At 35.3% G+C, this 27506-nt stretch overlaps 1 protein-coding gene across 2 annotated transcripts in view; it reads right to left on the minus strand.

Annotated features, from left to right (window-relative positions):
• HS3ST5 (heparan sulfate-glucosamine 3-sulfotransferase 5) overlaps positions 1-4504 on the minus strand; it is a 145720-nt gene extending 141216 nt beyond the window's left edge. For both annotated transcript variants that reach the window (XM_054569850.1, XM_054569849.1), the window contains exon 1: positions 4312-4504. The gene's annotated coding sequence lies outside the window, so the exon portion shown is untranslated. The remainder of the gene's footprint in view (positions 1-4311) is intronic.
• Positions 4505-27506: the final 23002 nt, after the last annotated feature.

The raw sequence follows: 27506 nt of genomic DNA on the forward strand, positions 1-27506 counted from the left end.
TTTCTTAAGTTTTGCAAAAGTTGGTGTTCTTGGAAACTTCTAATGGAACATCCTATAGCCTCTTCTACAGAAAACCCTCTAAATATTCCTCTTCTCCAGGATAAAAGAAACAAGTCACTAAAGGAATGTTCTTAAGATCAAAATAGCTTCAAAATACCTTTTAGTAGACTTAATGATTTGGTTGTTCAGTTAGCTCATGTCATTGTATCTTCCTTGCCCTCCTTGTGCCTTCTTCATAATATTGTTTTAAAACAAATCAGAGTCATATCAGAGCTGGAAGGGCCTATTGTGATCATCTGGTATCAAGGCCTCATTTTAGAATGAAGAAACTGATGCCCAGGGAGAGGTAAAGAGATATCCCTAAGACCATACCAGTAACAGGAAGCTGAGTCTGACCTTGAACCCAGTGATCCTCAAGCAAGAATTCTTCCTACTTCAATGAGTCCTTCAAAAATATAATGATCATCTGCGTGTGTGTATGTGTTGAGAACATTTAAGATGTACTCTCTTAATTATGTGAAATGATGAGTGTGCTAACTGATCTTTTTGTGGTAACAATTGTGTAATATATACATGTATAAAATGATCATGTTGTATACCTTAAACATACATACAGTTGCATGTCCATTATATTGCACTAAGACTGGAAAAAATGCAATGATCAAAAATGTTTCATTGCTCTGGAGAGAACTCAATGTATGCCCTGTCACATAAGAGAATTTACCTAGTGTCTGCCTGATAAGTATTATTTCATGTCTTATTTCAACTATGTAGGAAATGACTCATGCAGGACAGCTCTATCAGAGAGCTTTCAGTGGGTTTTTTGTTCATTTACATAAATTGTCACTTTTGTCTTCTGTTTCTTGAAACTGGGAAACATCAGATAAATACAGAGTTAGTTTTTCTACCCCCAACTCCCTAAACCATCATTTTGAAATCAAATTACACAGCTTATGCTTAAAACATAAGGGCCAGATTCTATCTTCAAATATACCACCCACTCTCTAACAGCAGAATTTGGCCCTAAAAACCCATTAACAAATATTGTCATTAAACTAAACAGCTAATTACTTTGGAATCAGACAGAATGAACAAAAATCATAGGCCGACCGCAGCTGGTAGGGATAATGGTGAGACTAACCGTATGTTGCACTGGAGATTTAAAGAACAAAGACATATTAATACTAATCTAACCAAACATACAAAATTATCCTCCAAATGGAGATAACTGTTATATTTAGAAAAGTCTTGAAAGCACATTGGTATTATCTTATACAAGAAAGGAAGACTATTTCGAATCAGTGCTTAATAAAGAGTGAAACTTGAGAAATTTATTCTGTTGTAATATTCCACAAATGAATTACACCTAAAAATCATTTTGATCTAACAGGAAGTACTACTCTCATATTCACGTCAGTATAATACTATAAGATGAAAGGGCCTTGCTTTAAGGCTATTTTAAATAACTCGTAGCAGAACTATCTAATAGTTCTATACAAGTGAATTAACCAGATAACTGAATATTTCCAAGCCCTTAAAAATATGTTAAAATTACATTAATAATACATATTTTAGAAAAAGTTTTACACCCTGAACAGTAATAAAAATCAACTTTAATTTCATCAACTGAGCATAATTATTAATATTTTGGTATCTATCACTTCAGTTTTTCTTCCTATGCATCTGTAGCTTTTTAAATAAAAATGGGTCCATATTCATAATATGGTTTTATAACTTATTTTCATTTATAGCATATTATGAACATTTCCCCACATTAATAATTATACTTTTACTGCATAAATTTTAATGACTTCCCAACTTCTTAAATTGAGAATAAACACACTTTAATCTTTTAGGATATCTCACAAATATCATTATTATACTGTTTCATAATAACACTAATATTCCCCAGAGATTCTTACATATTTACATCTCCTTTCTCCTCTACTGAATGGTCCCAGATGGCTCTATGGTTCATAAGCTGTAACTTACTTTTAGTTTTTAATTCCCCCTCAATATCAGATTTCCATATAAAGCTGACTCAGCCCAAAATGCATCTAAACTTCTCGTTTTCATTTCTTGATTAATGACATGGAAGGTAATCTACAGATGACTAAAATAACTAATAATTTTAAATGTATTTACATTTATAAAGTACTCGGTTGTTTTCCTTCATTTTTTCAACTTTCATCTTGGAGGAAAATTTCTTCCTATCTCCCTGACACAAGAAATGATTATTGAAAAACATTTAGTTTCTTCCTGTTAATATGGCATATCTGCCCAGACTGATGTTTACTGCTCTTCGTATCAAGCTTTTATATGGAAAGTTTGGAAGAAACATGAGAGGACCAGGCTAGAAGATCTCAAAGGTCTATTTCTGTTCTAAAACTTTATGCTTCTATGCCTCTATGATTCTACAAAGTTTTTGTAATTTATTCTTTTGTCGTATATTTTACCCCCTGAGTATGAAGGCTGCTGCACTCAGGTTCCCTGAAACCACATTGTAAGTTTTCTTTAGGGAGCCGCAATTTAAGATAAATACAACAATGATCATGAATGTGACTCACTTGAGGAATAAATTCCACTTTTCCTCCACCTGCTCCTCTGCAAAGTGAGAAAAATGAAAAAGGAAAGGCAAAAAAGACAGAGCAGGACAGTAGTTTCTATGTTATGTTCTCCTGAAATTGAAATAATATAGATTTGTACTAATTTAAATCTAATATGAAGACTTCACTGAATCATAAACTTGGATACTACATACTTGAGGATTTTATGGTCTTGTGTTCTACATATTTTAGGGTTTTATCATCAGAAATGGCAATCTTACTATTAAACATTTCTGACAACAAATGCACATGAAAATCTATTATTACAGTTAATCCAATTACATAAATCCTAATTTTGATTACTTGAAAAAGTCCTGCCTTATTTTATACATACGACTATATTCATTTCTTTGTGTAATACCAATAGCTAATATGTGTAGCTAATTAGCACTATAAGAATATACTTTTTTTTAAATGAGGGTTTATTTTTAATTTTTGATATTTTATGGACAAAAAAATTTTACAAAATATGAACAAATGCACACAAAGACTGACAAGAGAGAAGAAAATGCCTACTGGCCTGAAATTCAACCAGTGGAGTTTAATTAAAAACTTTACTTTACTGTAAAAATAATATCATATTGTACTTTTAAGGAATCATCACAATTTAAGATCTGGGTATGTCCCTATTAATCACTTCTTTTACTAGAATTATAAAAGCAAACATTTTATAAACTTAAAATTGCAAATAGTAAAATAAAGTTGCTAAATGAGATACAGAAAACAGAAATACAAAATGTGATACTCAATGAATGTACATGTAACCTGTTATAAATATATCACGTCTTATAAATTTTTATTTGCAAAGGAAAGAGTAGCTAATGATGTATGAAACAGATCTGATCTTTTGAAATCTAATGGCTGAGTTTTAAAAATGAAGAGAAAATAAAACCTCAAAAATATAGAAATGCTTAGCCAACCCTGGTAAGGACTCATTATTTTCATTGTGTAGTTATTTCTTGGAAATAGATCAATAACCGTAACATCTGCATATATTACAACATTACACAAAACAGAGAACCAGCTGAAGAGAGCAGTCACTCTGAAAGAGAAATAGGGACACCTAAGAATGAGCTCAAGATACTGAACCTTTAAAAGGAATATTAAAGAGAATAGAGAATTCTATTTGAAGGGGTCAAAAGAAAACACTAATTTAGTGCCTCTATGCTAAAATCACCCCTTTCTTATTTATTCTTGTGAATGAATGAAACAACATAAAATCCCATCTAATATAATGCATTGTTTCTCAAAATTTTGAGACCCACCACATTGTAAGTTCAGGATTACTTTGGGGTGGGTAACTATAAAAATGAATATTGCTGGCCTATATCCCAGACCTAGTGAATCTCTCTGTGAAATATGCCCAGGAATCAACATTTTAAGGGCCTCCTCCTATCCCATGTGACTCTTATGCACATTTAAATTTGAGGACCAAAATAGTTTGTCATACTATTTTGCATAAAACTGATAATCAGATATGAAGCTCACCACAGTGCCTTGACTGTATATGCATATACATGACATATAACAACTTTTAAACTTCGTATTTTATCTCCCTTTTTTTGTTGTGAAACTGTACATGGCTAGCTATTTTCTTATATTTTATAACTTCTTTTACTTTTGTATTATTAAAAGAATTATATAATCACTTTTGATATAATTAAGAGTTACACGAGAATGTGTTGTTACTTCCAAATTCACTTACCTTCAAATCCTTATGCTTATTCAGAAAGCTCTGAACATATACAATGGAAATTTTCAAGAAGAATATATGAAGTAGATTCTCTGTTTAATTTCCAAGTGTTTCAAGGCTGGACAAGGAGACTTCTTAGGTGGACACCAGAAATGCCATTGAGAAGATGATTCTGAAGCCTCTGGGTACTTGATTATATCTGAACAGAACAGAAAAACAAGTAATTGGTTACCTGAACTTCATGGAGAATTGTTATGGAGAAGGTTATTTTCAGTAAATGAGTAGTGTTACTAAATTTAAAGTTGGCCTGATTTGCTGCTCCCTGATTTAGCAGTTGTCATTTACAATTTCATGTCATTGTGAAGTCAGAATTGCACGATGTTGCTGCCTGCAGAGGATTCTGGTTGGACTCATGTTGCTTTAATTGACTATTTTTTCCAAAACATTGCATCAAGTGGTACAATTACTAATTTTAATTTTGATATGCAGGTGCTACATTTTGGTGCTGAATTTCTTTCTAACTCAAGGTTGATGGGGACTCTTGGAAATATATCCTTACGTGAGACTCTATCGCACCCTGTAAAGGATAAAATATGATACTTTTACTAAATCCCTACGGAATCAGTTGCCACTTTTGCTATATTTTCTTTCACATGGGTAATGCTTGCCAAGATAATCGGACATAAATAAAAATATTATCCTTCCTAGTCAATATATGTTACCTACTAAGAGGAACCAAAATTCCAGCATCTTTGCTGAAGGAGTTAATCAGATATTATTAGTGGCTAATGGAAAAGGAATAAAACATCTATTTGTAACATTGGTAATCAGTCATGAAATATTCTCCTAAATGGTAGAGAAATCAGCATATACAGATAAATACAAAGTCAAACACAAAATGAGTGTCATTCACATACAAGCACAGGGTACGAGGGGAGCCCCCCAAAACTGGAATTTACTTATAAAAAACTGTGTATTTATTTTTACATTTTTAAACTTCAGTCACCTTCAAAGTACTTTCTATCTGATGTAATACACTTATTGAGATGTATTTTCCCCTGCTTAAAACAGTTTCTGAACTCATCAATTTTGATGCCTTTTAGTGTTTATGCTGTTTTTTGTTTCACCTCTTCCACATTGGAAAAACATTTCCCTTTGAGGACTTTTTTCATCTAGGGAAAAAAAAAATGTTGCTTGGGTAAGAGATCAAGTGAATGAGGGGGCTGCATGGGGGTTGTTTTTGGTCGAAAACTGCTGAATACTCAGTGTGGTGTGGACAGGTGCACCTGTAAATCACCCATTATGAAATGGGCGCACACACTGAAAGAGTCTTCAAAAAATTCACTGAAGCCAAACTCTACCATAGACAACAACACAGGCTGGTGCATTGATACAGATGGGTTCCTAGAACACTCACCTAGCGAGGGAAGCCTGTACTACAAGGGACCTCTCCTCCACAAGATAATAATGGTTTTAGAGGGATCCCCCTTAATACCTGTTAACAGTAGGTTTTTAGGGAAGACTGCTGCTTGGCCACCTAAAAACCATTCTCAACTTTCTTCTTTTTTACACATCTCACATATAGAGGACAAGAAATCAAATGTTCACTCTCCCAGTGGTCCTTACTTCTTATAGTTTATGGGCCAGAATGAGGTCACATGACTTCTTATGTCTGCTGAGTAAGAAATTCAGGCATTTTCTTTATTAATAAAGAGAGAAATTCCTGTTCTCCTCTCCTTTCCACACAATTCCCTGCCTTGAATGAGGATGTGATACTTGGAGGTAGAGCAGCCATCTTGTGACCATGATGTAAATCGTAAAGTTCAGAGAAACATCAAGCTATAGACCCCTGTTATTGATGAACAGCGGAAACAACACTATGTACTGCTTCCTCTGAAATTGTGCTTATTTAAACCATTGGGTTTTTTATTGCTTGCTAGCAGAATCATTGCAGGTTGACAAAGTATTCAAAAACCATTTGCAAGTGTTGCTGCAATGATTCTAGTGATAATCTGTGGTTTTACTTTGCACTGTAATCCGCAAGTTCTCATTCTGTGGAGTCAAGGGCAGCCTTCATTGTGATGAAGGTCAGAAATTGCCTTCTTTGGACTCCTGGGAAAGTTGTGCTTATGGGAAATAATGGGTCACAAGATGGTGGTAAATAATTAGAACAAAATGAAATGGAAAGCGGAGCTCAGAGCTAGGTTTGGAAGAAGAGGATCCAGAATTATGGTAAAAGAAAGGGTCTCATCTTTGCCTCAGTGCCAAAGCTATCACATTAGTCAGATCTCAGTGGAAGAGTTTGAAGCTTCACTCCCAGGTTCATTCTTATTATCTTGCTAAATCCTGTGGATTATTTGCAAAATACTGCTCAGGTCCATCATTTCATTACTGCCTTCCTTTCATCCACATTTGTGTTTTTTTGTTTTTTGTTTTTTGTTGTTTTTTTTTTGCTGTTTCAAGCCACTACATTTCTTATTCAATCACAGTCTGAGCTTTCACTATCTTCTAGTCTAGACAATTGCTATAGATTCTTCAAAAAATTTTTCTTTTTCTTTTTTTCTTAAGCATTATAGCATGTACTATTATTAAGACTCTACTTCCTAAGACATTTCTTTGGACCCCTCCTCTGTTGAAAACACAGGAGCTCCATTTGGCCTATTGGATTAAATCCAAGTCCTTAATTTGGCATTTAAGACTCCCTGTAATATAGATTCTTCTAGATTTCCTCCCCCCTTTCTGAACACTTTAGGTGGTTTGGTGGAATGATTTATCTCTACACCAGAGGTGCACTGTACAAAGTTTAGAGTGATCTGTGTATCTCAATCTCTACCTAAATGTTAGAGATGAGCACATGACCTCAATAGGTCATTGAAATTCCTTGTGGGTTTTTTGTTGCCGTATTATGTAAATAAGACCCCCCCCAAAAGACAAAAAAACCTTTTTATTTTTGAAAATGGGACTATTAACATGTAGCCTCAAGAATTACTGGCAACCTGACAAAATTTATAGCAATGTCAAGGAAATAGCTTAAAAATAGAAAAAGAGAACCTGGGTTCTGAGCATGTAGTTTCACCCCTAGACAGAGCTTTCTTACAGGTGAAATACCCTGAACTTTTCAGTTTTGTGTGAATTTATAGATTCCTTCCTTTTTTTTTTTTTTTGCTAAGCCATTTTGGGTAGGTACCTCTCTCACTTGCAACCAGAAAGGTCTTTGTAATTTTTTAATTTATATTCTTATTGTGTAATTGCCATTTCATTCATTTCTACTTCTCTTTGTTCCTATTTATATTCTACTTTTTTTCATGATCCAGACTTCCTCCCCCATGAAGTGTTTCCAGATTTTTCTAATTCATGGTGAGAGAAATCTAAATCTATTTCCCATTGTATAAGAGAGTTCACCAAGGTATGTAATGCTCTCATTTGATGATGACCCTTAAACCTTATCTTTAGGTTAACTTTTCCTTCTCTTATTTTTGGACTTTTATTCCTAACAAAATAGTTGATGTCTCAACTTGGGTGTTTTGAAGTGTCCTCACACTGAATTCGTCCATTCTGGACACATAAAAACCTCGCTCTCAAACACAGCTTTCCTCTAGTGTTCCCTATTTTTGAAAACAACACCGTCAGCCCTCAGCTGGATAAGCCAAAAACAAAGGTCTTCAACCTATAAAAAGATTCAGATCCTTCTTTTTTTCCCCTCAACCGTAGCATCTGATCACCAAATCTTTCTGATTTTATTCCCTAAATAATTTTCAAGTCTATCTACTGCATCCCTTTTCTTTTTATATCCTCCTTTTCTCTCTTCCCCACCATACCATCACCACCGCCATCACCACCAGCACCAGCACAACACCTTTAATACCTTGCCTGTTGCCTGGAATATTGCATGACATTTTTTTTTTTTTTTGCCTCACATCTTACATTTTGTTTCCCTAAAATATATTCTCCTCATGGTATTTAGTAATCTTTGAAGACTACATAACTGATCATGTCAGTCCCTTGTTTAAAAACTTTCAATGCCTTCCCACTTTCTTAGAATAAAGATCAAGGATTTATATCTCCCAATCTCTATCTAACTTTCCAGCCTCATCTTTCTAGAATAAAGTGACCATTTCTGTTCTTAAATACCCTAATTTTTTAAATACCCAGAATTCAGCATAGTGTTTAGCACATAGTAGCCACTCACTAAATATTTGTTGCATGAATGAATAATTCCCTTGCACTAGCTTTTGAACATGAACTGTTTTGTATTCTTATTTTTCCTCTATATTTTATTTTCTGAATTACTTATAAGTACAATGAACATAAAGAAATGTCCTATTTCTTTGCTCCTGTATCAGAATGCTATGTATGTAGTAGGAGTTCAGAAGGTATTCAATTGTATTGATACTGACATTTCTACTTTGACTGCTTTTTAAAGGCTGAAATTTATTCTCTCTCACAATCAAATAAGTTATTTACCTGTAAGACTAAATGAACAAGGGAAAATATACTATTATTCTCTAAAAAAATGAGTTAAAAACAGGAAACTCGTTTGTGATTACAATTCTATAGAATTCACACTTACTTATGAAGGAGCTGTTCTGCATGACACGGAGAATATTCAGATAAGCCTTGAGTTATGTGAACAAACAAATATAATGTTTGCTATTTTGCTTTCATATTTTCAAATAATTTATATTTGTTCTTTAGCAATCTTTTATCTTTGAAAAGTATAAGGAAAAATCGAATACTTTAAATCATTAACAGCTGTACTTTTTTTTTTTTTTTTTTTGAGTAGAGACTGATTATTTGGAAAAACAGTTACACCAAGTACAAACTAATTCCCAATTATTGGATATTTACCTAAAAGGACAAAAAGAACTTCAGAGGTTCAAAGGTAAGCATGAAATCTTAACCTATGCTATATACTGGCATTACCCAAAATAAAAGAAGTATTTCTATGGTAGCCTAAAATAAGAAGATGCACTGAGATCCTGAAAGCAAGGAAACAGTGGGGCTGAGAACGTATTGTGCCAAACAGGAGGACACGGGAATGCCTGTTTCACGACACCTTCTGACTATGTTACTGTGGCCAGATAATGTTTTCCAAGTTGGAGAAAGATAGAATTGTGATTGAAGGGATCTAGAAGGAAGAGAGGCCAGGAAATGGAAGAGCAGACAATGCATATTTTGTGCCTGAAAAAAATTCTTGAGCAGGCTTAACCTTTCTTTTACTTAAAAACTAGTTGAAATTTGCCTAAGGCATATTTATAGGAGAGGTAATTGAATTTGGGTTTCTACAGACCTGTTGTTCTGTTATAAATGTCCCATAGTTTTTCGGGGTCTTTAATCTGTTAGGAAATTTTTAAAATTAAAAAAGATAAAGGAAAGGAACAAACATGAAGAAAAAAGGAACTCTGCTGCAAGAATGCATTTCAAGAATGACTAACAATAGTTGTTTTAAAAAATCAGAGAGCAGGCTATTTTACAATTAGGATTTTAAAAGATATTTTAGGGAACTAGTGATTCATGATTTAATATTCAACTGCTTTTCAAGCAAAATAAGAAATCCCACCAGGGTATAGTCATTATTTCTTTTTTCCCCTGTTACTTAAATTCCAAGAGATAAGCTCAAGTGGAAATGTTTATTTTGATTCTTACGTTCCGCCTCTTTATTCATGCTTCTTTTCTGCATAAGGGGAAAAATTATTTTTAGGTGTATGATATTTTGCTTGCTAATTTTTTTCATTTTGTTTGTTAATTTTTGAATCTCCTGCAAGATTATGTTTGTCCTTTTGCATGAAAATTGACAAGTTCTGTAATTTTTAGAACAGCCTTTTTGTACTTATTTTAAAGTTAATTATTTTATTAAGAGTATGAGACTGCCGGTGATGTCATAGACATTCTAGAATACTGTAGTGAAGATTTTAAAAAAAAAGGAATAAAGATGTTACAAGTGTTCAAACAAAAGAATGTGCTATTGCCCATTCATGTATCCTTTATGTAGGCTTTCCTCTCAGTAGTGCATAAAAATGTAAGAAGTTTTATTTATCTACCTGCAGTGGAGATATTTAGAATAACCTACAACAAGACCTAGTAATAAAAAGTACAATTCCCCCTTATAATTTTTAAAACAAGGAAACAAGATAAATAATATTATATGATGAGAATTAAACAAGTAAAAGCTATGCACAAAACATCCATGATTATTCCTAGATGATAAGCCTTCCAATGATTTTTCTCAATAAAAGAGTGACCGAAGCGTTTGGAGGGTCCCAATATGTACTCCAAAAAGAAAATCTGGAAGTAATGTCATTACAAGAAGATAGGCCTGGAATGAGACTAGAGAAGCTGAAATTGTTATGATAATGGGGGTGAGGAAGGAATAGCACGGTGAGAGCAGTAGTTAAAATTTTGTTTTTATATTTAAGATGATCCACCTCCCACTTAATAATCCTTACACAGAACCCTAGAGTTCTGTGGAACATAGTTTGACCACCACTGACTTTGAGAATGAAGAACAGAAAATCAAAAGTTGTCAGTGTTGACCAGAATATTACATCCTCCTGGGAACTGGAGAATTCACTTATTCAGACAATTCCTTGGCCTAATTTTTGGTCTGGACGGTGCTCTGTCCCTCACAACTATCCAGGCTTAGTGGTCAGCTCCCCCAGAGACTGCCAAATCAGAAAGACACTCTGGGCAGGGGACACAAAGAAACCAACAAACATTTTGTACACAGGGTTGTTGTGATCCCCATTTATGAATTGGCAGCCTAGCTGGGGCACTTTAGCCCCTCTGGGTCATACCAGGTGAGATTGCCTCCTAGACTCAAACTCTTAGGCTTATAATGTGGAAGTTCATACTCTGAGCAGCGGTAAATTCCATAAGGACATTATATTGTTCATTAGAGTCTACCAGACCATCTGGCCTGTTTTTTCTAATACACTGATCTTCTTTACTTTGTAGTTTTGCTATGGGCATGTTTTTTCAGGTCTTTACAAAAACTGATCATTAAAACACATGAATTTCTCTATTCTTTGCACTGTGGTGACAATTAGTACAAATCATACACAATTTACATAAGATAACACCCATTAATAGATACAGACATTCAGTTCAACTATCTAATTATGTAAATAAGTCCTTATTGGAGACCTATAATAGGTTGAAAAATTGTGTAAATGTATATAGTTCTATTCATAATTCATAGAATATCTTTGCACTTATGAGATTTTTCTTAAATGTTTATTCCCAACTAATTTAAACTGTATTTGTTTATTTATTTATTTGATTAGTAAGAATTGAAGGTAAGAACTATACCCTCAGTATTCCCCTGCCCAGAGTAGAATCTTTGGCTTACAGGCCATGTTTAATGCATAGTGATGATCACTACCTACAAAATTTTGTGGGAGTGTAAAAGAGAAAAATATTTCTAGCTTTTATCTGCTATCATTTTCATTTATTTCTGGCACTGGCAGGACAGAAGATTTGCATTACTTCTGAGCAGAGGCACGATGCATTTAGATATGCTTTTCCATCTCTCCACAAGATAAAATATATGCCATATAACAATTGGTACTGCAATTTTAAACTGAATTGAAATATTTTAGACTTTGATAGGTTCAACAGATATATGCATACAGAAAAGATAGATGTCAAAGAACAAGAAAATGTTTAACTATCTCTATCTTCCACACTGTTAACTATGGGCCCATGTTATCGGAGCTGTTTTCTCAGAATGTTTCTCAGGAAATGAGTTACATATACTTTATATGAAGACTTTAATAATGGCTCTACCTATGCTAAAATGTTTTGAGATATCTTCTTGATTTATAAATAATGACAAGTGATAAATGTTTCAAAAACTCCTCACAACAATCAAAAACTAAATTATTTTTGGTGAAAGGCAAGGTCAACTATCCTGAGAAATATAGGAAATTCATGCTTAATTTTTATTACTGCGTAGCATCATGTTTATTTTTTCTTAAGCCTATATGATAGAAAAATTTATGAAGCATGGTTCCTTCTATTAACATTATCAAGGAAAAGTTCAAAGGAATCTAAATTAAACAAAAGATATTAGCACTGGATTGTTATGGAAATTCTCTGATCTAAGGCTCGGTAAAGTGGTTTCTAGTCCAGGCTTTATTTATTTATTTAAAGATTTTTATTTATTTACTTTGAGAGAGGAGGGCAAGGAGGGAGAAAGATATAGAGAAACATCAGTTGGTTGCCTCTCGCACACCTCCCCACTGAAGACCTGGCCCACACCCCAGACATATGCCCTGACAGGGAATCAAACCAGAAAGATTTCAGGTCCCAGGCTGGCACTCAATCCACCAAGCCACACCAGCCAGGGCTAATCCAGGCTTTATAATGGCCTGAGATAAATAATTTCTCCCCAAATGGTTTTTAGCTTGGTATTCATATGAAAAGAAGTTGAACACATCAGGAGTTGTTAAGCCTTGGCTGCACTCTACAATATTCCTGGGTTTAAAAAACTGCCCATGGCCAGGCCCTGCTTTCAAAGATGCTGGTTCAGTTAGTGTGGGGTGGGAAAATGGAGTCTCAAAAGTTACTCAGGTATGGAAATATGCAACCCAAGTTGAGAATCACTGACTATACATATGTCCTCTAAGCACCTTTAATGCCTAAGAGTGTATGATTCTGGAATTTCTAGGAAAAGTCCCCATTATTCTGTCTCTGTCTCTCACTCACACACATACACACACATACACACACACACACACAAACACACAAACACACACACACACACAACCCCGATGTTTGTTTATTTATCTGAACTCTCATTTCTAGTCTGATGGTAGTTTTCTACATTAGTGAAGTCCAGATTTGCAACTAAAGTAACAGTGACACCCTGCTCATCAACATTTAATAAAAATGTTACTTGGTGCTTATTTACAGATAGAATTTTAGAATTATAAGCTTTTTACAAGTTCTCTACTTTCCATATCTTTAAGCAACTGCAATATGATAATCATGATAGTGGAAATAAAGTTCACTGCTATGGAAATGTTGAAGGTTGGCCTAATTATAAAGTAGACAAATCTATTTCATTGAAGAAGATGCTTGATGATTATTTACTGAATGAGTAAAATTCTTCCATGTCCTAAATGTAGACCTTGTGTTTATCTGATGGTTGGAAAAGATCTTTCCTAGGACAATGTTAATGGCTTTTTCTTTGCTAAAGGAAGATCCAGAGTGTCTCTAACATTTACCTTGGAACTGGAATAGGGTTTCTTTGGGAGGGAGGGATGTATAGCATAAGTAATAAGCATGGTAAGATGAGACCTCCATCTCCTCTCTTTTGGTATTTCTCTGTTGAGACCACAAGTATGAGGCAGAAGTTAGGGTTTAAAACTGGAAGACGAGAAGTGTGGCCTTATTTTGTCTCCAATATTTAGCTCTGGCTTCTGTTTCTGCAGTTGGTGGGACTTCTGATCTTTGGGACGCAGTGGCAGGGACAGAGTGCGAATGGTTATTTCTGAAAGCCTGCTTAATTTTTAAATCTTCTATTAGTTTGAAGGGGTTTTCTATCCAGAAAAAGGGAAAGCCAGAGTCACTAAAATTTGTTTAATTAGGTAACATTCATTTGTTTATCCAATAAATACTTATGGTATGCCTTCTTTGGTTTAAGCCATGGGCATATAAAGATTCTTAGGTAATTTGCAACCACACAGCTTATTCATTGACTTCCACTTACACTGGTTTAAGTCAATTCTTAAGCTTTTACATACACACCTTATTCTCTACTCCACCAGCAACTCTTTATTCTTTACTGAGTGACTCCAAGAGTTGTTCAGGAGAGCCTGTTCCTTTTCACAGGACCATTCTCTGTGCCTGAGTTACTGATACTGTGTCTGGTGCCAACGTTCCTCTCCTTTCCCTTTAATGAAAGCCCTTGCACATTTCCTGACCGAGGGGAGGGCAGGCTTTTGACCTCCTAATGTTCATCCTGTTAGAGTTGCCTTCCTTTCATTCATAAAACACTAATTTGCCATTACTTTACTACTGCTTGACTCTTTTCAATTTATTTTAAATACCCATCTGAAAATATCTCCATGAAAGGAAATGACACAAAATATTTCAATGTTAAAAGCAAGAATGTCAGATGTGAGGGCAGGGAGAGGAGCTATCTGGTGGACGTCCACTGGTGGTGAAAACTATTATTTGGAATGATTAAAATGATCCTTTGTCACTAAACACAAGACTGATGTTGCTGTTCTGACTTAATCATTCATAAAAAAAGCTGGGGTAGAGGCACAAAACTATTTTTGTAATTCAAAGTGTAAAAAAGCCCACCATGTAATCTGGACTCTCTTCTCTGTGTAATTATAGTTATTTCCTAAAGTGTCTAGTATGAAAACACACAGCATAACTGCAGTTTTCAATAATATCATGTAAAAACAGCAACTCAGAGCTTAGAATGCCATTTTCTGTACTATATCACCCCAAACCACCTAAACTCTGCTGTTGGTTGGAGAGTGATGAGTCAGAGGACTCTGGGTTCCCTGACCGCGTCATTCCAGGTGATATCACTAGGACCTGCTGTGTTGCCAGAGGAACAAGAAAGCTTGAGGGCATTTGTTCAAAGTCGTTTTGATATCAATGGATTACACAATCAAAGCAATGAATCACTGCTGAGAAGGCATGCAATAACCGGAACAGGATTAAAAAACAGAAAAGAAATCACACACTGATTCATAGTATTTAAAAGAAGCCACTTTCAGTTCTTTAAGCTATGCCTATATATTTAAAGAAATGGCATATTTTTTTAGACTACAAAGAAAATACCTCTCTATTCCTGTCAGGACCCTTTATCTGCAACTTCAATAGACAATAATTGCTTTCTAAAAATTACCCTCTTTGATAAACCTTGTTTGGACAGTGTAGTGTGGAAAAGTCAAAACTGTGTTTTAGGCAGTTATAACCTTAATCAGGTGAAAAGTAGATAAACACTGTTAATGTTTCCTTTTTCCTTCCCCCCCCGCCTCATTTTCTCCATTATTCTGTTATTCCTTCTACTACTTCTAAAACAATATTCTCCTTTTTATCTACTTTTATTATGCATTCTCTCTATAACCACCCAGACTTCTTTTTTTTTTTTTTAACTTTTTAAAAAAGCAGATAAACCTCAAGGAAGGCAATCTTCCATTCAAATTTTCTATCAGGAAGGATCCTTGGCTTTTATTAATAAAGTTATAATATGGGAATTTACCCACCCGGTTATAAGATCTCAGATAATATTCCTTTACTATATTGATTTTGCAAAAACCACATCATTGGTGCTAGACTTCGGAGCTCAATGATAGCTCTCCATGAGAGCTTTTTGGAAAGGCATGTTGAAATGTCACCAACCAACCTCAGCTGGGGAGATTGCAGGGGATGGGTAACAGAGAACTCACTAGACGAAGGGAAGGGGTTGTTGCACAGGGGCATGACAAGACCCAAGATCCGTTGCATCAAGACAGCACTTTTCTCCAAAAATGTTCGTTAAATTGTGAACATCTTAGAAAGATATATAAGTACATTATTTAGATCAATTCTCCTTTTTCTCTAGATTGTAAGATTCATGGGGGCACGTATATGGTGTCCTCAGTGCCAAGTTCAGTACATAGTCTGCAACTTCACTGTAGCTACTAGTCACTTGTGGATTTTTAGCACTTGAAGTGTGACTAGTCCAAACCGGGCCATGACTTAAGTGAAAAATACATACACACTGGATTTTTGCAGATTTAGTGGAAAAAAAATAAAATGTTTCATTAATAACTGTAATATTGATTACATGTCAAAATGATATTTTGAATATATTTGATTAAATAAAATGTTATTAATTTTAATATTACCTGTTTATTTTTACATTTTAAAAATGTGACTACTAGAAGATTCAAAATTCCATATATGACTCACAACATGTTTTTATTAAACATCACTCATCTAAAGAACTCAATATTTTGTGTTAAAAGAACAATGAGTAAATGAATGAAAGGTGCCTGCCTCTAGAGCTGACACTACCAGAGTGAAAAACATCTAACTTTTGACAGGACGATACTCAAGGAAAATAGATCAATGACTATAGTAGATTTTATCAATATCCTTGAGGTTTACCTTTTCCAGAATCCATGCCCATTTTAAATGCCTTAGTAATTTGTCCTGATAAGGAGGTAGAATGTCTTTCCCTACTGCTTTTCTTTGGGTTTCCTCAGGTGACTTGTTTCGGTCAATGAAACATTGGAGAGCATGATGTGACCTAAGGCTTGAGCAATGTTTACACTATGAAGTTTGCTCTATAACACTTCTGCTATTGTCATGAGAATTTACCCATGCAGGAAGAGAACAGAGCTAAACTGCGCCAGTGCAGCCAAGCTTAGCTCCCAGCTGATCCCCAGCCACAGGCACACACAGCCGGTACCATAACAGCTACCCTGCCTGCTGAGCCGAGGTCAGCCAACTCCAAACACCCACAGACCCTTGAGCTAGACACAGGTTTATTATTGTATGCCAGGTTTGTGGTGGTTTGACATCCAGGCTTTTCCTTAGATACCTAACTAATACGGAAGTGAAATCTTCAGAACTGAGCTTTCATTTTCCAAAAATATTTTATTGTTTATGATATTATAGTTGTCCCACTGTTTTCTACCTAGCCTGCCCCCCACTTCTATAGTCAGTCCCCCCGACCATTGTCCATGGAGATATATGTTCTTCATATATGTCCTTTGACTAAACTCTTCACCTTCTTTCATTTTTGAATGTGACAATTCACATCAGAGACCTTACAATCACACTTAAAATACCCTTCTTTCTAACCTTAGTTAAATATATTTGGCCATTAGACAAGCATGAGGACTAGAGAAGATATGTTGGACAAATTCATCCAGAAGTATAACTCATTAATTATCATGGGAAGTTTTAAGGCATTCATCAGCAGGAATGTCTAAAACCTAAATGGAATTGAGTAGCACAGCATGATTCTTATTTTTCTGAGCAAGTGGTAGATTTGTTAACAAGGTCCTTCCTGTGGATGTTTATAGGTTTATTTTTTTTTGTTGTTGTTGTTGGGGAAAAGCTGTTAATATATGAGTGCTCCCAGCTTTGTCTTATCCCAACTGCTTGCTGAAAATGGTACTGGCTTTGTCCACTCAAGTAATCCTGTACTCTGCTCTCAATGTGTTCCTGAAAAGGTCCTCCTACTGCCTTATACATTCTTTGGGCTTTTTTGATGCTGAATAAAAATGTTGAGAATGAGAGAGAACTGGAATTATGGGCAAAAAAGTAAAAGGGTAAGATTAGGAGAATAGTGTCCTTTTTAAGAAGACACAGAAAAGCTACACAAGGTCTGGGATGGTGGAACCTTTTTTGCAGGAGTTTTAAATAAGAGGCCTCAGAAGAAGTGAGGTTGCAAGGGTCAAAGGATAGAAAAGGAAAGGTGATCTTAACAAACAGTCCTGCAGGTTTTGTTGTATAAATTCTGTTTACATGATTTGAAAAACATAGGTTAAAGAACCAGAGTTAATTAATTAATTACTTATTCTTTTTATAACACAACTTGTCTGAGATTAGCTTCTGTGGATCACAGCTTCTGTCAGTGATGAGCTTGCACAAAAAGTTTAATATGTAATGGAGTCATAGAGCAGAAGAACACACAGGATCTACAGCGATATTCATGTCTTTTATCACCTACTAGCTGCGTAATTGGACAGTTACTAAACTCTCCCAAGACTCATTTATTTAGTTTATACCATGAAGAAAATAATATATATTCCTAGGTTGTTCTCAGGATTAAAAAGGCAGTAAATATTAAAACATCTGGCACATTGTTTAGACGTAAATGTTAGTTGAATTGTTGGAGCATGGCATTCTCTTCATGAAAATTCAAAGTTTGACCTGTAGTTGCTGTAAAAGTTCACCTGAAAGCCTAAGCTGTGTTCCAGTCAAAGAAGCTATGCTCCTTACCAGAAGTAATTGATGAGGAGCTCCCCAGGGTGGAGCGCAGTCAAATGCTAGAAACTCAACAAATGAAGTGATCACTTATGGGGACTATTTAAATTAAATCTTTGAAAGGTCCCCTTATATGCTATCCATGACTATCCTAAGTTACTCTGAGGAGAAGACCGCAGAGGTATTCCCATGATCAAAATAACATCACATATTATTTTCATTGTGAAATTTGAAAACATGTGGAGTCACTGCACTGCAATTGACTATGGCCTGATAGAATTCTAGTTGACATGAGCAATGTGACCAGTGAATCATGAGATGGCATCTAGGCTATAGACACTGTTCAACATAAAAGAGCTATATAAAACTGTATAGGACCTGGAAATCTATGGTATGAAATTACAATACAAAATTGATAGCTGATGCTATGTATGCAGCATCTTGCCCAAGGTTTCAAGGAATGAATATAAGAATGAAATCAGATTAAGAAGATAAATATGCTTTTCTAAAAATTAGAAAACACCAGAACAGCATCATACCTCTGACTTTATAAAATGAGGGTTTAGAGAGAATGGGAAGTAATGTGTGACCTAACCCCCAGCTTTGAAACCAGCATGGATTAAAAAACAACCCTCCTGGTTCTTCTCATGTACTTGTAACTAATGCTGAACATTAAATGGCAAGTCAGGATCATCATCAACAATAATGTCTTGGTCTGTAGCCAGTCTACTAGCATAGATTGCCACGCCGGAGCTCCACAGGTGAGAAGAATAGGTGGTAACAGGATAACTGAGCAGATGTGGCTTAGAGAGCTAGTGCAGGGACAGCCACAAGCTGTGAGAACAGATACAGTCCTGCAAGGACACTGAAGCACAATTTCAATTTACACCATGGTGAGCAGTGGACTGCTGGGAAGCAAGAGCTCTTGATAGATTGCCCTGACACATAGCAATCAGGGAGAGTGGCTTCGTTTCCAAGGTAAAATATAAGCAAACCTGGTACAAAGAGTGGACTCTTAGAATCCTAGGCTCTGCTCATACTGGTGGAAGCTGCAAACAAGACAATGATTACGCATATCCAGATGGGGGAGGAAAGCTGCAGTGTATGGGATGTCCAAACCAGGTTAAGTATGTGAGAGCCAGGTTGCCTGGAAAATACTATGTGCTTTGTATTGATATAGAACTCAAAGTTTGTGGAAAGGGCCCAGAAAAAATATTTCAGCCCAGTCTCATGACTCCCTAGAAGCTGCAGTTTAAGTACAGGGATGGGCAAAAGTAGGTTTACAGTTGTGAGTATGTGAAAGAGTTTATTCTTGCAGTATAATTTATCAATTATTGTATTATTTTTCCAAACAAGCAACTGTAAACCTAGTTTTGTCCACCCTTGTAATGGAGCAGCATGCACCTTCAGGCTTTGTATACAGGCAAACAGAAGGGTTTTTACAAACTGACCTAGCCTGGGAATTCCCAGTGGCTACAACCAGCATCCAGCAGTCTGTATACATCATGTGTGCTGTATTATAATCTCTGTTAATGCAACATCATGGTATACTTTTGTAGGAAGACTGCTTGTCCAGCATTGAATTATTTCAATGATTCCTGGTAAAGTGAAACACCACACAGCAATATTCCCATGAACTAAATTACCAGGGGGAATTACTGAAACCTTGCAGGTGTGGCCTGAGCAACAGAAATTTTGCAATTCTTCAGATATCATCTCTGCTTAAGTCACAGCGTTTTTGTGAAGATCAAAAGTGAGACTAGACACAGTCATGATTTGTAATTCATCAAGCACTACACACAGATGTTGCAAACATTAGAGTACAACCAAGAGGCCTTCAACAAGAGTGTTCAAAGCAGACCTACTATAATTTGCTCTTCTTATGTCAGCTTTGATAGACAATAAAATCATTCTTCTGACAGTCTCTTAAACTAAGGGAGATTAAAAATGGCTTTCATGATAACTTAAGTAGCATTTATAGAGCAGTACTCCTATTAAGAGAAAAAAGAACAAACTTGTTGCCGTAAGAGTCTTGGAAAAGCCATCTTCCCTCTCAATAACAAGTTTTATATTGGCTAGTTTGTATAGATTTTATGCAACTTCTGAATGTAAGGTTGGGTATTATTTACCAATCTGTAGTCACTGAAAAGAATACAGGTTGTGTGTTCTGTTCTACTCATGTAACTAGAGCACCTTCAAAGAGAAACTGTTTATTCATACAGACAAAAAAAAAAACAAACAAACCAAAAAACCAACCCGAAAACCCATACAAAACAAAACTGGAAAAAAAAAAACCATAACAACTTTGAATTAAAAAGTAAACCTTCATCTTCTACCATGATCTGGTTTCATTCACTGTGGTAATGGGAATAAAAACAGTACAAATAGATTAAGCAAAAGTATCTTCTTTTTTAAAATTTCTTTTTAATCAGAGTTCCTAACTAAAATGCACTCATTTTTCATATATCTCTTCTTTAATTGTTTTCCTTTGCCTTCATCATGAAATTGGTAATTCACTCAACTGTGGGTTTTTTCTCATCTTTACAAGTACCCTTCCGTAGTTAACCCACCTTCTGCTGTTACTAGTCTTGTTGCTGCACAGTAGTTTCTCGGTTTTCATGAATTTAACATAAGGGAGAGAGTACTCTGTAATTTTGTAGCAGTGTGAATTTAAATAGGTTGTACCAGCCACTCAGGCAAGGAGAGAGTTAACTCAGTGGCCACCATTATATAAGGCTATTTTCTACTTGTTCTTTAGTGATGAAAACAAGAAAACTGTGTATCCTTATGAGAAAAGAGAGGCAAAGATAAACCAAGAATGAGCAATAAACTTAAGAGAAGTAGGAAATTAACTTGAGGTCTGAGCCTAGTCTGAGAAACAGGGGTAATTGACAGAAATGTGACTTCGTGGAAAGCACCAGAGCTTCTACAAACAGTTTATAATCCATAAATTTGGTTATTCCAAAACAGCAAGACATATTTGATAAAGGAGCTTAAAAACTTGATAGTTAAATATAAAGAAACTCCTTGGGGTTAAGCACTTTGTTTTCTAGTCATTAATCAGTTTCCCAGTGCTCTTGAACATTGCTACATCCCACATTTGTGCTTCTACCCTTTACTTAATACCTGTAATTTTTTCCTATTCTGTGTACTGAATAGCTCAGTCTATGTGAGCATGAATAACTTGAGCAGAGTAATAAAATTTAATTTTTATTAATTGTTTCTGAAGTCAAAAAAATTATTTTCCTAACTGAATTTAAAAGCCCTAGCCTGTTTTAGTAATAAACAATAACAAATGAAATATTCACTATGGGCTCCACTGAGTATATATTCATATAGATAGTGACCCATTTTGGGACTAGACAGCTAGTGAACAGTTGAATGTGGAAGAGCAAATAATCTTTTATTAGAATATAATATTATGAAAGATTGCTATAAGAACTATGTATCTCAAAATAAGAAGCAAGTGATAAATTTGCCACAGAAAATTCTGTTAGTTTTTCAAGATTCACCCAGCAAGTAATTCAGATTTGTACAAGACAGTCTGCAAGAAGAGTGTATGGTCACCAGATTCCTGTACATTTCTTCATTTGATTGATGGTTCATGGTTCATTCAGCAAATATTTACTAAATGCCTGCTACAAGGCAAGGCACTGCATTAGGTTTTAGGGATAAAATAACAAGAAAAACCAGACAAGATCTCTTCTTTCAAGAAACTGATGTCTATTTGTCTTTCTCTGTATAACTTATTTCACTTAGTATAATACCCTCTAGGTCCATCTATGTTATCACAAATGGTAAGATTTAATTTTTTATGACACTAATATTTCATTATATATGTGCACCACATCTTTATCCATTTGTCTATAAACAGACACGTAGGCTGCTTCCATATCTTGGCTATTGTAAATAATGCTGCAATGAAAATAGGGATGGGGTGCATATATCTTTTGAATTAGTGTTCTGGATTTCTTTAGATAAATACCCAGAAGTGGAATTGCTGGGTCATAAGATAGTTCTATTTTTAATTTTTTGAGGAACTCCATACTTTTTTCTATAGTGGCTGCACCAATCTGCATTCACACCAACAGCGCATGAGGGTTCCCTTTTCACTACATCCTCACCATCACTTGTTTTTTGTGGATTTATTAATATAGTTATTCTGACAAGTGTGAGGTGATATTTTATTGTGGTTTTTCTTGCATTTCCTATTTTGTGGCACTGAGCATCTTTTTATATGTCTATTGGCCATCTCTACGTCCTTTTTGGAGAAGTATCTATTCAGGTCCTTTGCCCATTTTCTTAATTGGATTGTGTGTGTGTGTGTATGTGTGTGTGTGTGTTAAGTTGTATGAGTTCTTTATAAATGTTGGATATTAACCCCTTATATGTTGAATCTAAACAACAAAATAAATAAACAAACAGAAACAGATTCATACACACAGAGAACAAACTGAGGGTTGCCAGATGGAGGGTAGTTGTGGGGGCAGGCTGAGAAACAGGAAGGGATTAAAAAGTACAAATTAGTAGTTAAAAAACAGTCATGGGGTGAACACTCAACACAGGGTGAATAGTCAATAATAATGTGGCAATGATGTATGATGTCAGGTGGGTACTAGAATTATCAGGGGATCACTTAGTTAATTATATAATTATCTACCATGTCAAACTAATATAAAATAATATTGAATGTCAAGTGTTATTGAAAACTAAACTAAAATAATTTAAAAAACCCAAAATAAATACTTAAAAAAGGAGCTAATGTCTCATGATTCAGACAATAGAATAATTTTCAGCAAAGAGGCAAATTTGTAGAAAAATGAAGTTGCAATAATTAAAATAAAAGCTAATAAGGTAGTCCTTACTTTTCATCATTTCAATATGCATGAGTTTCAGTTAACACAGTACTGTGCAAAGCAAGGGTTGCCTATAGAATACTAGCAGCCGTTTCAGTTCCAAAGCAAAATCTTTAAGCTGAAGATATTGTTTATTGCATCTCATGTCTACCCAGATTTTCTTTTTAATGCTTTTTGGACATGGGGCTAAGTGAGGATATTGGTGAAACTTTTGGTGGTCCTTGCTGAAAAAAAGAGTGCTGCCCAGTTTTTTAGAGTCTTGTGAAGACTCCTCATTTAATCGATGAAATACATGAAATCATTTCCTTGTGATTCCCTCTCTTTTCTCCCTACTTAAGAAATGCATTACATACCAAAAAAAAAAATCCTCTTCTGGAAATTCATTGCCTGTATATATGCTTTTTTAAAATTAATTTTCTTTTAGTACCTACTTTACAATAAATAATTAACCTTTTATGCCCAGGGGAACCTCTGAAATGTTTTTTTATATTCATCAACCATCTATAACTTGTACTTTCATTGTATGAACAAAAATCTTTTACTTTACTCACTCATGCATTCAAAATTTCAAGAAATTGTTTGAGTGGCAGACAAGTTATGCAACAGAGCAGAAATCCTTGGCACTACTCAGATAAATAGTTGTTCTATCCCTTGAAGCTCATTTCTAGTAGTGAGGGGGAGGGGGAGGGCAGTGCACTATCGGGGATGGCCCCCTTCAGCCTCAGGCACTCTATGATTGTAGGCTGCAGATAACTCACAGCTGTGGCCCTCTCCTGGTATTGCCCTCAGCTGAAGGGAACTGCCTTACCTAAGGTACCCCCAACCCCAGAAGAGTAGTTTATATCCAAAGATTGGTCAATGTGACAAACAAAGGCCAGGACCCTTGCCTAAATTTAGGACAACTCTGAAGACCCAGTTAGGTCAAGAGCTCTCATGATAATCTGGGGTCTTCGTTATAACAGCTCATAGATGAACCTCTCCCTCCGTCCAGTCCTGCTTCCCTCATTTCCTTAGAGCTATTGTTTCCAAACACTTCCCCAAATTTCATGCAGAGAAATTTCCCACGGAGTATATTTCCAAAGAACTTGAAGAAAAAATATTGTACCAAATGCAGTAAAAAACAAAGATAAATAATGTAAAAAAATAAATCAATATGAATCTAAAATATTTGCATATCCTTATCTGTTTTCATAATTCTTATCATTCAATTTTTAAGTGAGAAATAATATAATTTATATAAAAGCACCTTGCACAAAAACTTATAATATGAATATTACTCACTTTTAAGATGGAATTTTAGGAAATATTTTGAATCCTCTAAATGCTTCTCAAAGAGTATTTTTTTGAGAATAAAAGATTTAATGGGTCAAACATATCATTATGATGGAATGAGACAGAAGTAAAATAAATACAAATAAATGCAGTGTTAAGGAGTACGTCCTTTCAGAGCTAACAGTGAATGTGATATATTTTCAAATTTTACATTTCGTTGGTGAGAATATGAAGGAGGTAAAAATTTATCAGAGAAAGAGAAGAATTCACCAAGTACATGACTGTAACAAAAATATTACCAACTATGGCACGAAGTAAGGGGAATTTTGTTTCTTTTTTGGGTTCAGGTTTTTGGCCTTCTATTACTTTAAGTGTTAATTTTCAAACTGTAAGGTCTACCTTCCTTCCAGGTAAGCAAGTGGGTTATTGGAAGGATAGTCATATTCTACCTGCCTAGTGGAATTCATAAGCAGCAGATTCATTCACCTATTAAGTTTCCCTTGCATACTTGTGACCTGAAGTTTGAGTGTTTAGAAGTGTTAGAGAGGTAGAAGTCTTTCTCAGGTGTTTTGAGTGAGTAAATGGAGCAGGGAATGGGAAGAATACCTATGAAATGACTACTATCAGCAAAATATCAGAAGCACAAGAAAGGAGCCTGTGAAATGGAATTTTCAGCAGTAAAACCTAAGTTCCAAGAGATGCCTTCATGACATCCTGATTTCGTTCAGTTAGCACTGGAAGAAGCACTACGGCAAAAGGGATAAATTCTTCAATCAAAGAAAAAGTGACGTACATTAGCCTATTTAAATGGCCCGCTTGAACTCTAACACTTTGGAAAACTGTTCTTCTAGAAGATAGGATTCAAAGTGCCATGTTACACATCTGCATAACCTCTGCTAATGGCACTTTGGAATTGTTTTAGTTAAGTAACTTAGACATAACATTTTTTATCACTGTGGATCCAGTTGTCGGGTATTGAGTCATCAGATCTTTGAAGAAATACAGTTTGAGGGGGTGTTGGAAGAAGGAATACATTTTATAAAATCTTACAGGGAAGCTCATGACTAACCTTTGAATGTCAAGTTTAAGTATGGTACTAAAAATCTGTAATGGACAGTTAAGGGAATTACCAGACGGTGAAAGAAATGTGTTTACCAAACAAGGATTTAAGTGTAGATTTTGTCGTTATTCAATGATCTTAAAAGGAACAAGTTACAGTTAAAGATTGAGTGGAAGAATCTGCCATTATTGTTCCACATCTGGTTGTTGCTGTTTACTTTCCTTTGTTGAGCCTTTATCTTCATAAGCTTTTTAGCAGATATATGTTAACACTTCTGTTTTATGGTCAAGACAGGATTGGAGGCCATGGAGACTGACAACTAATTTGTCTGTTTTATTCTTTTTCCATGACTTATATATACTGCCTCATCTTGATTTATAACCCAAAGCTGGAAAACCTACAAGAATGTGTTTTGTGGTTATCTAGGAATAATACAGAAAATATTGCTGTTATTTTTGGTGAAGAAAGTCAATTTTGTATAGTTTATTTCAACATAAATAAAATGTAAATTTTGTTTTAAAAAAAGATACAAAGAAAAAAGTAATGTAAAAAAAAAGTATAAAATACAGATAACTTTACCACTGCAATGACATGAACATGGGAGAGTGGTTTTGACACTGCATTTCAGCAGAACAGCACTTCCTTCAAATGAAATCTTACACAGAACCCCAATGTGTAAAACAGACAAAAGAGGACTAGCTCTGTTTGAAGTCGGAAGTAAGGGGCTGTGAGTTCTAGTGTTGCAGACACTCTCAAACACTCAGGTGCAGCTAGGGAACTCCTAGGGCTGCATGTAGCGGAGTGTAAAAACAATTAGGTTATTGGAAAACTCAACTGTGAGGACTTGAAGAAAAGAGTGCTTAATTTTTTTGTTGCTTCCCAGACTTTGTTTTCTAACTTCCCCATCCTAATAGTGCCTTAGCATTCTCAGCATGTATTTTGAATAAATTCAACACCATTCTTCACTCTGGGAATGGCCTCTGATTGTCTGAAGACAGCACATCCCACCAGTAGATCACACTCATTCAATGTTGAATTCACGACCCAACTTGAATAATCAGCTTCAAGAATCAATCTCAATTGTCTTTGTTTGCTTTTTATTTTAAAAGCAAAGTGGACTCTCTTTTGTGCTAGATTTACACCTGGATGTACATACACCAAGGAGCTGCTGAGTTGTTATATTGTGACAACAATGGAGGAGGCTGGCAAAAACGTAGCCAACACTGAGGTGGCACTGAGAACGAGAGACAGAGTCATCCTTGTGAATCATTTGAGTACTGGTCAAGAGCTGCCTGGAGCCAGCCAGATTTCTCAGTTAGTGACAATAAACGTCCTTTAATTTTTAAATCAACTTTTCATTGGGTTTTTCTGTTATACCAGAAAAGCACATACCTGAAAAGTACCTAGCACAAGTGAGTAGCTCAGCAAATATTCATTGACTGAATGAGTTAGGAATCATGGGTTCTAACTCTAGTCTTTCTTTTGACTGATACTTCATTTAACTACTCTAGATCTTACTTCCATTATTTGTAAAACAAGAGAGCTGCTTAGATTGTTCTCAAAAATCCATTCCTGCTCTAACACTATGCGTCTCTCCGTGGCTTTGTGCAGATTATTGCTTGAGTGTCTGCTTCTTACTCAACCCGCAGAGGTTTGTGAGTTACTGCACTGACTCAATTTTGCACAAATTTAGACCCCTGAGGATTTTTCATTAACCACAGGTTAAGGTGGCCTTGTTCCTCAGATGACTGTCTGAGTGGGAAATTATGGTGACCCGCAGAAGACACACTGTACATTGGGACACTGGGGGCGCAGAATTCATAGGAGTGAAAGTACAGTTATCACTACCTGCTTAAGAGTTTCTTGAACATCTGCTAAGGGGGATGAGTGTAAGTTCTAGATGATTGCAAGAGAAAATTATATTATTTAAGGATAATTGCAGGGATAACTAGAAACCTTAATCAAAATTTCAGAATGCTATGAGCCTGTGAGCAAAATGTGTTTAGAAATGGTAAGGAATGCTTTCTTTTGGAAAAAATAGAATCTGCATATAAAGTCACTCCGACTTATGG

The sequence above is a fragment of the Pteronotus mesoamericanus genome, unplaced genomic scaffold (assembly GCF_021234165.1).
Source record: "Pteronotus mesoamericanus isolate MK-2021 breed Mesoamerican mustached bat unplaced genomic scaffold, CSHL_Meso_final contig_20, whole genome shotgun sequence".
In the NCBI taxonomy this organism is placed as follows: Eukaryota; Metazoa; Chordata; class Mammalia; order Chiroptera; family Mormoopidae; genus Pteronotus; species Pteronotus mesoamericanus.